Here is a 13485-nt window from a genome sequence, read left to right as displayed (position 1 = left end):
CTCTCCAGGAGGGTGTGCGCGGAAGCCTCTGTCTCCCCGAACCCTGCAGCAGGTTGGCACGAGCCGCGTTGCCCCCTCCCACGCGACCCAGGGAAGCGATTGTCCCTGAGTATCTTCACTGTTGGTCGCCCGGGACCCCAGAGACTAGGCGGAAAGCTGGCTCATCGTTTCTTCTCAGTCGCCAGCCACTCTGTGCAGAGCGGATACCTTAAAGGATTGGGGGGCTTTGTGGGAGGGCGAGATGCGGAAGAGGAGCCCCTTGACTGAGCCCCTACGCCTAATCAGCAACCAAATCTACTGCCTTGGAGGGAACGCCTCCTCAGAAGGACCTTAGAGAAGTGTGAGGTTGCCCTGCTCTCAATCCCAAGTGTGGATTCTGCGCAGCTTCCCAATAGGGGCGCGAAGTGGGACATCCTGAAATGTGCAAAGATATGTGTGGCCCCTTCCTTTCATTATTCCTCGCCCCTACCCCTACCCACCCCCCTAACATGTAAATTGAAGCTAAACTATGGCAAACACCCAAAACCAACTCTCACCTGAAGGCTAGGAGGGCACAATTGCTCTAGGATGGGTAAGGGAAAGTTTGTCAGTTGGGAGGCCAGGGTGGACAGGAGGCACAGTCACTTACAGGTCCAGGTCGGCCAGGGTTAGAACAACTAGTACCAACCGTGGATGCCTCAGCCCTGGACTCAGAGAGAAACGTGGCCTTCGATGCCCTTTTCTCTATCAGTGAAGATGGAATTAGGAGGCTATATAAATATTGTAGATCTCAGAATCCGGCCCAGCTTCCTAGGGCTTTGGCTTTGCAATGGGGGTTCCTTTGTCTTTGGGGAGGGCAAAGGTAAGAGGAGACACAAGCCTACATGAATACTGGAGAAATTGTTTGACTCTTCTGCGCCCCATAAATAACAGGTTTGTGCAGAATATTCATGTACTCGGAACTCTGGGACAGCGTGTATGGAAAGAGCAGAGAGGGAAGAAGACCTCTTTGAACACTTGTTATTGTTGTACTTAAACCAATGGTGATCTCAATGCTGCACAGCTTGAAATAAGTATTAATTTACATAAACACTTCCTGTGGGGCCCTGCTCTTACAGCTGATACTGGTTCTGAGTAGTGGGTTTACTGAAACTGGGTCATGAAGCCTTAGATGATCATGGATGATAGAGTTCATATCTTAGAGGTCAAATCTAGGCTAGGTAGCCTAAATTAAAACTCGTGACCAGCTCTTTGCATTGAAGTGGGAGCAACAGCATGTTTATAGAAATGAAAGACAAATGACTGATTTATTTTCACCAATTCTTTCTTTCTCTCAGGAGAAAATCACACACACACACACACACACACACACACACACACATCCCTCCCTGGTAATCAGGCAAATATTGACACTTAGATTTTCCTCTTCATTATTACAAGTTGAATTACTTGTGTCTCAGCCAGAGGAGAATTTAACTGGTGTCCTGTGAGTTAATTTAGCTGTTAAATCTTCCAGGGATGGGGCCGAGAGGAGAGAAGGTAACAAAGGTCCATTCATCTTTAATGAAAATTCTGATTCAAGTCTTGTATCATAGGTCTATGCCCAAACTAGTTTGTAGACATATGTGTACAGGATAAATGTAGAACACATTGGTATGAAGACATTTTCAAAGGTGATGCAACTATTGATCCTGTCCTCAATTCCTAATAGTCTTATTGAGAAGGTCGGCCATAGACATGCAATTTGGTCACGCAAACTAGGTAGTAAAAATGCCCTAGGACCAGTGAGAACACACTGCCACTGTAGCATACGAGGAGAGGATCGTTTCTGAATCTGGGATTAAGGAACACATTAGGAAGCTGTAAAGAAAGGAGGGAAATTTGAGAAACAGGAAAGTGGGCAGGGCAGAAAGGGCTTAAGGAAAGACTGGGAGTGTGAAAGTACAAAGTGTGTTCAGAAAGCAGAGCGAAATCTATTTGAAATTAGTACATAAGGTAATGTGAAGAAACCTAACACTGGCACCCTTGGTGCATGTAGTGGGGTCCCCGAGTGGCACAGATAATCCTTGGTGAAAAACCAAAAGATGGGCATTTTAAATTAAACCAGAGAAACCATGAAAGAAACATCTATGACTTACTTCTGAAAGTAACCACCGAGAGCCCGATGGAGGTTTATTCTGAACACAGCAGATAGGGTCTCAATGTGGGAATTGACTGGCACCAACATTTTTTTTTCTCTGCATGTGAGTCCAGACAGGCATGCTTAAGCACAGTCACAATGTCTGTCTATTTGGGGGGCTGGGTACCCGATCATGAATTGTGAGGGCTACAGGAAGATTAACCATGCTTTTCGTGTGTTTTCTCTCGGGTTGGCGTCCATTTACGTTGCTATGAGGCATCAGTACCAAGAAAGCACATATTTAAAGAAAACCTTCCCACAAACTGGCCTCAACCACCTCTTATCCCAAGGAGGAAGTGCATTCCCAAGGCTCTCGTTTCTCAATGCACTGATGAAGGAATGTGCAGCCTGGTGTGGGGTTGAGTCCTCTTCTTAAGAGACTGATGACATGAGAACAATGTGTAGGGAAATGCGCTCTCCCTCCCCGTTCCAAAGCATCTCTTTCAGTATGCAGATATTCTGTGCTATTTCCAAATATTCCAAATCCGTGAACAGGACTAAGTCATGTGCACTGTGAAGGATGCGAAAGGGCTAGAAACGTATTCTCATTTCTAATGTGACTCATGATTTTCACTGACCATGTTCTATTATCCTCTCCATCTACCTGAGGATGTGTTTCAGCGGCCGTGTTGGGACTTCAGTTATTTCATCTATAAAAATAAGATAAAGTTGAATAGAGCTTAGGAATCTATAAGAAGCTGAGTAGGAAATGTACAGAACCTGATGCATGGTTAAATGAAAGCAGATAAATTTGTTTTTAAAAAATCAATAAAATGAAAACGAAGAGTAAGTGGAGAGATAGAAAACGATAAGGTACATTATGTGTGGAAAGTATCTTTTCAAAGAAATTCTGCTTCTGACATCAGCGATCTGTTCTACTTTCAAAAAGCATGCCTGTGTATTCTCCACAAGGCACTCTGATATGGTTTAAATGCTCAGTTGAAAGGTCACTGGCTCAAACTCACTAGCTGTTTCTTGGAAGAAAGACATGATGGTAACCTGTTGCCATAGAAGAATGCAGCCTCGGATACCCTATGGGCCATTTCTGCTGTGTTATTGTGAGTTAGAATGCACTTGACACTCACAAGTATGATTTTCTACACACAGAGCCCAGGCATGCATGGTGAGTGTGAGCAGGACGTAAGCATTTTTATTTGTGTAATTCTGATGTTATTTTTGTTTAGTCTTTTGGCTGACAGAATGTGTATGTACTAAGATCACACTATTAGGAAATTGGACATTCATAGGTTCATTTTTATTTTTAAAATGTCACAAATCATTACACCTATTCATTTACTTGTCTGGAAAATTGCCTGTTTTGAGGGTTTTTTTTATTACCACAAAGGAAGAAAAAATATCCACTGTATATATAGACTGATAGCCTGAAATCTCTATAAATAGATGATCCTGTTACTGCCTTCCTCTCTCCATTAATGCCACTGTTTCTAAGGACCCTGTCTTTGAAAATAATTCCAACTTTCTTGAGTCAACAACACTTTTAGATGTTTCACCGTGTGATTTGTGAGCCTTTGGCAATACCAGTACAATTTAGAGTTTAACACCTCCTTTTGTAAATGCTGTTTCTTTTTCAGCTATTCTACTTGGAATTAAGAGACCAAAGAGACAGATTCATGTTACTAAGGCACCCTGATTGTCCCAGAGTCTTACTTTTAATTTTTTCAAGATACATGGGGTCATTTTCCTTCATGGCTACTTCATGTTCCCTCTGGGCAAATAACTGCTCACTTCGCTCAGAAATTATGCAATAACTGCCTATAATTTGCCACTTGCCAGAATAATATTTTCCTAACTCTGTGGGGATATGATATTTTTTCTCCACAAAGACACCTCTGGCAAATAAAATGTCAGGTAGAGCAGAACCCGCGAGGAACCCGTGCACATTGGTGAAGCAGTGATTGAGCCAACTTCAAGAATCACTGAGAGAGGGAAAAGGAATGAAGTAGTGGCCGTCCATGAACCTTCCTTTCTGATATGACAAGGATCATGATTCCAAGTACGCTTTGCTCCCAAATTGATCGCATCGTTCAAATCTTATATTTCTGTCCATGGGTGGTTATTTACCAAGGCGATGTCTTCACAAATCATGTCAGTTAATACTACTTAGATAACAACAAATCCTTCATTTCTGGCAAGTGAGTCTATACAGGTATAGAAATGAGAGGAAGCACAATGTTGATCAAAGGCATTTTGCAGGGGAAGAATGTTGAATTTTCAATGCGAAAATAATCGAGCAACAGATTGCTCAGTTAATGAGTGATACATTATTATAGGTACTACTTCTATTAATTAAAATATTAGACAAGCAATTCTACATTAATAGGCCAAAAATGGAAGGCAATATTGAAAACTCAAACAGTGCCATGAAGTCAATGCTGATTCATAGTGACCCTATAGGACAGTGTAAAACTGCCCTAGTGGGTTTCAGAGACTGGAAGTCTTTATGGGAGTAGAAGCCCCGTCTTTCTCGTGAAGAACAGCTGGTGGTTTCACACTGCTGACCTTAGGGTTAGCAGCCCAACATGTAACCACCACTCTACACCAGGTTTCATTAAAAATGGGGAGGAAAAAAAAGGCACAGTAACAGTCAAATACTTTAACTTCCACTCAATTATTGGTACACTGTCTAAATACACACATTATTTTATTTAAGTTCATAGTAGATTTTTGAGACAATACACCCTGTAATTGACAACTTGATGTGATGCTCCTAATTTTGTAAACAAAATAAAATTTCTCTGCCACTATTCTTAGCTATCAATTACTATGTTTTCAATAACTCTGCATTGACTATCAGTTACTGCATTTGGCAGCCTTCTTAAACCCCAAATCACTGTCATCTAGCAGATTTTGGTGGATAGGAGCCTACAGCATAAAACAGAACTGTTCCACAGGCTGTCAAGGTCCAGACCCTGATGGCAGCAGGCTGCTTCATCTTTTACAGAGTGGCTGGTGAGTTTGAACCTACTTCACCAACAGTGGTCCTTTTCTTTTCTTTTTAGTCATTTTATTGGGGGCTCTTATCACAATGCATACATACATCCGGCCCTATGGTCCTCTCTGTGCCTTGGGGGCTCTGAGCAGGAATACCATCCTAGGGGTTGGTGGGCCAAGATGTATTCCACTCTCTCCTTCCCTCTTTGTTTGCTTCTGTGTGCTCTGATCAGACATGTCCCTCCCCCTGAGCTGTAGCTTCAGTGCTGTCCTCTGAAGTGCATTCTTGGTGGTGGTGGGTGTGGGAGGAAAGCAAGGGTTGCCATGTAGTTGGGATTGGGGCCAGCCCCACAGACCTCTCTATTGGTTTGCTGCTTCATGCAGGTATGTTGTTCAGTGATTCCTATCTTACAACTGCCATGTTAGGGTATACCAGAAATCTTCTAAGGGCCTTGGTGGTACAATGGATTGCCAACCAAAAAATCAGCACATAGAAGCCCATCAGCACCTCTTCAGGGGAAAAGAGGGGCTGTCTGCCTCCATATAGATTTACAGCCTTGGAAATAATAGGGTAGTTCTGTCCTGTTATATAGGATTGCTCAATAGAGTTACTATTACTTGGAATCTACTATAAGGATTTTCAGTTTGGAAAGACTTCTATTTCTTAATACCTATGTCTTTTTAGCCCTGTTCTTCATACCCAGCATCCAGTCTTTTCATTTTATATATTAGAATAAGATATTTAAAAACTCCATATGCAAGTATCACAAAATGATCCCGTTCACTCCATCTCACCAGAGTCAAACTTCCCTTTTATGTGTATTCTACAGTAACACAAATTAACAACAGCTCAAACAGTCCAACCCACTTGCTATTAGGGGTAGTTGAGAATGCCTACGATGTCACACATATATTACACCAGCTACATCACAGCTGTCCTGCACCGAGGATCGTTGGTGCCATTCTATAACTGCATTCACTTGCATTCTGCATCACACCACTTGAAGCCTGAACATCATTACCTCCCATCATTCATCAATGCTCAAAAAAAAAAAAGTGTGCAGGCAGCTTCAGGAAAGTTTAGAAATAACAAAGACAAAACAGAAAAGGGAAACCCAGCATTGTTAAGAGATAACGACTCTCATTTCCCATTTTAAAAAAATTCCATTGAGTTGATTCCAATTCATACTGGCGGTAGGAATGTTTGAGTAGAACTGTGCTCCATATCATTCTGAATAGCTGTTTTTTGTTTACAGAGGCAGTTCACCAGCCCTTTCTTTTAGACCTCTGGGTAAATTCAAACCTTCACATTTGGGTCAACAGCTGTTCTACTCAAACTTTTGCACCACCCAGAAATTCTCCAGATAGCAAAATATCAACCCCCCTGCTGTCTAATCCATACAAACTCACCATGATCCTATTGGACAAATTAAAGCTCGCCCGCAAGACTTCCAAGGCTGTGTACTCTTCATGGAAGCAGACTGATGCATCTTTCTTCTGTGAACAGGTGTTAGTTTCAAAATTCTGCCCTTTGAGTTAGCAGCTGATTCCATAACCACTATGCACCTGGGGCTTCTACTCCCCATACAGAGCACCCTTCATGGGCTCTTCTTATATTCCATGGGAACTGAGACAATTGTGTGGGGAATGAGCAGTCATTGCTTCACAAATAAGACCTTTTTTTCCTTCTTTTCCTGCTCAGAAAGTATTGTCTACTCCATGATTCTCCCTGCTGGAAGGACGGTACTACTGTCATCCAATTGGTAGAGACCAGGATGCTGTCACACATCCTACAAACATGGGACTATCCTCTTCAGCAAAACATATCCAGTATCAAGTGTCAGGTTGCTCTTAAAGACCTTCTTTATGCTAAATTTAAATACAAATCCCTGGGTCCTTACAGAGTGATTCATTTGTTTCTCTAAAATGGCCCTTGATTCATCTCAGAGATATTTTTAGCAGTAGAGCCCTGTGCTTTCAGAGAAAGCATTGACCCTACATAGAGAATGGAATGACCTTTCATGGCACCAATAAGGCAATAATTATACTGGAAAATTAGTTTTCAGTGTTTATTTTCTCAGTTTTAATGAAAGCATATGGGAGAAAAAAAAGCAAAATGCTTTGTATAAAGAAACCCTAAGAAGGTTGGTATTATTTACATGAAAATATCTTTTTCTTTTTTTAAGTATAAATTGAAACTTGTAAAAGGATCAAGTTCCCAGCTCTACTAACCTGATGGTGGTTGTGTGTACTGTTGGCTTGGCATTCATGCTGACACTATATGACAGAGAAGAACGACTCCATAGAATTTCCAAGGCCGTAGTCTTTAGGAAAGCTATTGCCTAATCTTTATTCTGTGGGGCAAAGTATGGGTTTCAACCACTGACTCATTAGCAGCCAAGTACTTAACCACTGAAACACCAGGACTCTTTACTAACCTGAAACTGGCTCTCAATCTCCTTGCAAAAAAACTGGGAAAGCATGGCTATGAAGCAGTGTGGTAGTTACATATTCTGTTATCAATTTGAGACTGTAAGAGTGAAGGGGTGGAATTTACCTGTCAATCGGGTTGCAGCTTGATGACCTAATCTGGAGGTGCTAAGGAGATAAATAGCTCACTGGAGGCGAGGCACGTGCTCACTCCTTGGGAGACACTGCAGGTGACAAGACTCTTAGACCTACGCTAGTGCCCTGAGCTGCAGGAGCCACATGGAGACCCCTGCCAGCACTGAGATGTTTATAACGCCACTGGATCCACAAGACTTCTCACCCACTGGCCTGTGATCTTCCTACATTCAGCAACGTTGAGTGTGTTTTGTGAGTCTGAAGACTTTATAGATTGGCATCAGACTTATGGAATAATATTGGACTTATGGACTTGATCTGAACTGGGCTGAGATGTTTTCTTTCTGTACAAATCCTCTTTGTAGACAGCTCTTACTTATACACAATGAGTGTCTATGAATTTGTTTCTCCAGTCTAACCAGACTAACACAAGCCAGTCTGGGAAGACTGACCTTAAAAACAAAACTGTTTTAAATCGGAAAGGTTTATAGTCAGTCATTAAACTATAAAAAACAAACTGATTTTTTTGAAGTGAAAAGATTTGTTTTTATGGTCCAAAAAAAGTGCTTTACACATTTAAGGCACAAAGAATGGGTAGATTGCTTCATTAGTTCAGAGATATCCTGGAAGAATGTGTGAATCTATCTACATATGTGAATACCTTACATCTATATATTGAAATATGCTCATCTAGGGAATCTCTCTAAGAAAGAAAAGATGCCAGAACAAACTCAGAAATACAAAATTTACTAACTTCTCCTGAAGGGACTGAATTCAAATCCTTAAAATCTAGACTCCAAGCAGCAACCTCAGCATGTTCAAAATGCTAAAATAATTTTATTAGTGTATATCACCCCATCCAGTCAATTGTTGAAGAAGAGGCTTACATATATACATGCCATATATATATATATATATTTCATGGAAGAATAAAAATTAAATTTCAGTACAGAAGGACTTACCAGAGGGTGTGCTGATAGGAAACAAAATAGATGTGAAGAAAAAGTTTATTTTGATTTTGTTCACTGATATATTTCAATGCCTAGAACAGCATCCAGAGCATAATAAGGATTCAAGAACTATTCAAAGAATGAATGTATAAAAGCACAAACAATGAAGAGGGGCTACTTTTTAAATTTTTATTTTATTGGGGGCTTTTACAGCTCTAATCACAATCCAAACATATATCCATTGTGTCAAACACATCTGTACATATATTGTCATCATCTTTTTCAAAATATTTTCTTTCCACTTGAGCCCTTGGTATCAGCTCCTCATTTTTTCCCCTGACTCCCCAATGTCCCCTTGATAGTTTATAAATTATTCTCTTGTTTTTTTCATGTCTTACACTGACCATTTTCTCCTTTCACCCACTTTTCTGCTGTCCATGCCCCTGGGAGGGGGGCCACACATTGCTTATTGGGATCGGTTACCCCTTACCCCGCCACCCCCCCCCCATGTTCCCTTACCCTCCTAGTTTCACTGCTCCCCTTATTGGTCATGAGGGGTTTATCTCTTCTGGATTCCCTGTGTTGCAAGTTCTTATCTGTACCAATATACATGTTCTAATCTAGCCAGATTTGTAAGATAGAATTAGTGTCATGATAGTGGGAGTGAGAGATGAGGAAGCATTAAAGAACTAGTGGAATGTTGTATGTTTCGCTGGTGCTACTCTGCATCCTGACTGGCTTGTTTCTTCCTGTGGCCCTTCTGACAGGGTGTGTCCAATTGACTAGTGATAGGGTTTGGGTCTCCACTCTGCCCTCCCCCTCATTCCATTGATATGATTTTTATTTGTTTGTTTTATTTTGGGTCTTTAATGCCTGGTAGCTAATCCCATCGACACCTCATGATCACACAGGCTGCTGTACTTCTTCCATGTGGGCTTTGTTGTTTCTCAGCTAGATGACTGCTTGCTTATCTTCGAGCTTTTAAGACCCCAAATGCTATATCTTTTGATAGCCGAGCACCATCAGCTTTCTTCACCACGTTTGGTTATGCACCCACTTTGTCTTCAGTGAGTGTCAGGGAAGGTGAACATCACAGAGTGCCTTGTTAGTAGAACAAATTGTTCTTGCATTGAGGGAGTACTTCAGTGGAGGCCCAAAGTCCATCTACTGACTTAATACTTAACAAATAAATATATGTACATAGATCTATTTCCCTGTCATTATATATAAATGTATTTACATATATACATGCCTGTATTTAGACCTCTATAAATGTCCTTTGCTTCCCAATTCTTTCCTCTATTTCCTTTTACGTTCCTCTTGTCCCACTATCATGCTCGACCTTCATTCAGGTGTTGATAATTCTTCTTGGCTACATTGCCCTTGATCGAGCTCACCTAAGCATCATTATGTCCTCATGGCCATCAATTTTAGATAACTTATTCTTCACTTGTCCCTGCATTTCTTGGCACCTCCCTCCTTTGCCCCCACCTCCCCCTAACCCATACCCCCCACACACACACCAGAACTGTGGGTCCCATTCTTCTCTCCTCCAAAATTGTTCATCTCACCTATCTCATCCTGATAGGGAGAAAGGGATCAAACCTCAATCTGGCACACCAGGCTGTGAATGCAACATACAGGCATGAAGCAGGGAACCAATAGAGAGGTCTGCGGGGGCCAGTCCCAATACCAACTATGTGGGCATGCCCCCACCCTTCACCCCAGAGGAATGTACTTCAGAGGACAAAACTGAAGCACACAGCTCAGGAAGTGGGGCGTGTCTGATTAGGAGCAAACGAAGAGGGAAGGAGAGAGAGTGGAACACACCCAGGCCCAACAAGCCCTGAGGACAATATTCCAGCTCAGAACAGCCGATGCACAGAGAGGATCACATCACGAGACAGGACAATATCCCTCACTGACACATAGCGCTAAGCGGGACAGCACTGGGGGCAAGGTGTGGGAGATGAACCCAATCCAACCCTAGTGGACCAGGGTGAAACACTGAGGATGTACAGTGAGCAGCAAGGGGAGCAAAGCAACCAAGTCCCCGAGGAATGGCGAAGGTGGACTTGGGGGCCAGGCTATGGCACCCCAGCGGACTCTACTGGAAAACACTCATAAAGGTCAATGGACAGACCTGAAACTGTCTGAGGACTTTTCTGTTTTTGCTGTTGGTATTTATTTATTTTTTGTTTTCTTTTTTATTATGTTTTGCTTTGCTTTGTTTTTGTGCGTATTTTTTGTCTTCTTTTTTTTGAAGAGGGGCTATTAATCAAAGAGATATATAATGTTGATTATGCTGAGCCAGAGTTAAAAATTGTTCACTTTAATCAACTTTTGGAGAAAATTTAGTTATTTTTATGGAAAACTAATCTTCAAATGTATTTTATTGTTAACTGATATGAGCCCCCTTTCAACATACTTATTTATCTGCTACATACTAAATATAAGTTACAGTGATATCATTCAAACTGTCTTTTAGCAAGCCAAGTATACTTCAGTAATTAGGTGCCTAATCCAAAATGTTTCCATGTAAACTAGTATGGGGACATTTATACTTTTCTCTGAGACACCAGTGGAATTTCTCCAGATTTGCCTACTGTCTCAATGCTGTCCTTCCTTCATCTAAACCATGTTTGGCTTTATATTTTGATTAAAGAATAAGTATACCTAATGCAACTTGAAATTAGCACATACCAACCCTTTTAGCATATTATTTTAACAGAACATTTTTGTATTTCTTTTTCCTAGCTTGGATTTGTATCACACTCGTTACTTACCATTTGAAACCATTATGAGTGCTGATATTCTGCCTACACTGGTAACAGATCCCTCTCTGGACTCGATAGATGTGTAAGACTCAAACCTTGCTTGCTATAACACCACTAAAGGTCGCCGTCAAGGCTTTTGCCTAGAACTATGAACAGAGCAGTGCTTCTATTTAAGTTGCATCCCTTGTACTAAAGGGATGAGCTTATACTAAACAAATCATAATCCAAACCTGTTGCTATCAAATAGTTTCGGATTCGTAGTGACCCTATATGACAGAGCAGAACTTTGCCTTAAGAGTTTCTCGGATTGTACATATTTAAGGGGTCAAACAACCTCCTCTTTCTCCCACTGAGAGGCTGGTGGGTCTGAAACGGTGATCCTGTGCTTAGTCTCTCTATGGTGTCTCTCCTTTTCAAGAAAATGAACATGTGTTTTAAAATCATAGTTATTAAATTTAGTGTAGGTTAAGCAGCATTTTGGTACAAGTCTCAAATCTCTCTTCTTGAACTTACTGCTAAAATGGAACAACTATCTTGAAGAATCTTCTAATAATGAAAATGTCATGTTAATACTGGTTATAAGATGGGGGTGGGGGGAATGCTGTAGGGAGGAACTAGGAATATGGCAACTTAGTGAAGCCTGCTACTCAAATACACTTTTTACCTATACCCTTATTAAAAGAATAATTATACCTAATGCACCTTGAAATTAGCAAATGGTAATATTAAGGAGTGCTCATAAAGTATAACTTCAAAATTCATTGTTCATACAAGAAAGAAAATCAATGTTCAGAAAATTGACCTTTAAGTACATCTTCTTCAAATTATAGGTGGTGTCTAAAGAAAATATCAGAGTAAATCCTAAGTATAGTAAAATGGGGTTCATTTGCCATTAGAAAGGTCAATGTATAGTCCAATGTTTCTGTCCTGATTCAGTTTAATTGAGTACATTATTTTATAGATTTGCAACAAGATATTTTTCTTCTTCAGAATAAAAAGTCATAAAATTATTTATAAGGCTCTTATGCATGACATATTAGTCTTACAGACCATTATATAGTTGTAAATTAAACATTTTGTCCTCTACTCTAGCACCATTCAGATCCCAAAGTCAAGTACACAGACAGTATGAGAGATTTTAGATCTATAAGTCTCACACTCTAATTTAAGAAATGAAAAAATTGACACACACAAAAATTAAATGACCTGCTCAATTTCATAGAGCTTAAAGGGAAAAACAATTATTTGAATCCATGTTAATGGTTTTTGCTGCTACAAAATGGAAAAATGCAGGATCAATTTTCTAATCACTACACAATATATTTCTATAAGTTATTTCTAAATGAAGTGTGAGAATATCACCTGTTAGGACTTTTTTAAAGGTAAATTGTATTCTAATGATTGTAGAGAGCCAGCTTTATTTATTGGTGACTCAGATGGCATTATTACGTATTAATAGTTTTGTATTTTCTTAACTCAGCTTTCTTCTTTAATTACCAGAGTGACTATTGGTATCCATGCATCCATGCCAGAAGCTGATTTAAAAGCAGAAAATGGAGCCAAATCCTCACAGGTTGACATTTTTCTTGGCTAAAAATTCCAAATATCTATTCTAATGTATATTTGGGTTTTATTTTTGTTTTTCTATAGGTGTCTGATCAACAAAACAAAGGCTCAATATATAATAGGTAGTTAGGTAAAATCAATTATTTTTTCGGTATGCAAAGGAAGAAAAGGGAAGTCGGAATTGGGTATAACTCAATTAGGTCATTCATAAAGAGCTATATTATCAGTTCTTTATAAGAAATCCTGATTTCTTTTACATTTGTAACATAAACATTGTGGTATTGATAAAAACTCCAACTCACTGCCATCAAGTCCATTGTACATCATAGTCACCCAGGAGGACTGGAAATCTCTGCAGGAGTAGAAAGTCGCATCTTCCTCCCACGGAGTGGCTCATGGTTTTGAGCTGCTGACCTTGTGATTAGTCAGCCCAAGGTACAACCATTATGCCACTAGGGGATTACTGAGAGTAAATGCTTCCTAGATATTATTGAAAAGACAAGTTAAAATGTAAATG

This window comes from Echinops telfairi, unplaced genomic scaffold (assembly GCF_000313985.2).
Source record: "Echinops telfairi isolate 266 unplaced genomic scaffold, ASM31398v2 ScPeMD7_7469;HRSCAF=8507_0, whole genome shotgun sequence".
Classification (NCBI taxonomy): Eukaryota; Metazoa; Chordata; class Mammalia; order Afrosoricida; family Tenrecidae; genus Echinops; species Echinops telfairi.
This window is presented reverse-complemented; position numbering follows the sequence as displayed.